This window comes from Gymnoscopelus braueri (genome assembly GCF_963280865.1).
Source record: "Gymnoscopelus braueri genome assembly, chromosome: 22".
NCBI classification, from domain to species: Eukaryota; Metazoa; Chordata; class Actinopteri; order Myctophiformes; family Myctophidae; genus Gymnoscopelus; species Gymnoscopelus braueri.
In genome coordinates this window covers 9,376,660-9,377,332 of record NC_137624.1, presented here as the reverse complement: position 1 = coordinate 9,377,332, position 673 = coordinate 9,376,660, and positions in this window count along the sequence as shown.

Sequence of the window (673 nt, the reverse complement as noted above, 5' to 3'; positions counted from 1 at the left end):
CCCTGCTGTTCAAATGAACATAATTACTCATCAGCTGCAGTGCTTTCCACACCAGCAAGACCACATAGTTCTCAGACAGCTCCCTGATCCGGTTTTCATCTTAACTGAGATAACGCGGGCCTTTGGGCAGAAACTGCAATTCTTATCTTAAGTGAAGTCATTGTGCAGGATTCCCCCCTTTTGCCTTTCTCATGACTGCCTGCTCCGACGTACCTGTCCATTGAAGTAGATGTTCAAAAGGATTTTTTTAATCTGGTTCTAACAAATCTGAAATCAGCCTAAATGTAATGTCAGTATCTTTATGAAAAAGATAGTCTACTCTACTCTACTTACCTCTCTCTCTCTCTCATCCCTAAGTCGAACATTCGGCGAAACTAGCAGATCTGCAGGCTCACAATTGTGAGCTTGTAGATCAAGGTGAGAGTTTTGGTGTAGAGATAGCTGTAGAATACAACTCTCGTAGACGTATTTATGATTCTGACGTTTTCAATCTACGAGAGTTGTAGGGTTCACGCCCCATGGAGACAGGGACTTTCTGCACTATGCCCCGTAGACACTCCAAACATGTACAAATTGAAAATAAAGGTGCTTACCCCCAAGCCCCAAATGTTAACTGTCTCTACGCGGTAGTAGTTTAATGTAATAATCCATATCTTTCAATAAAGAAGTGTTT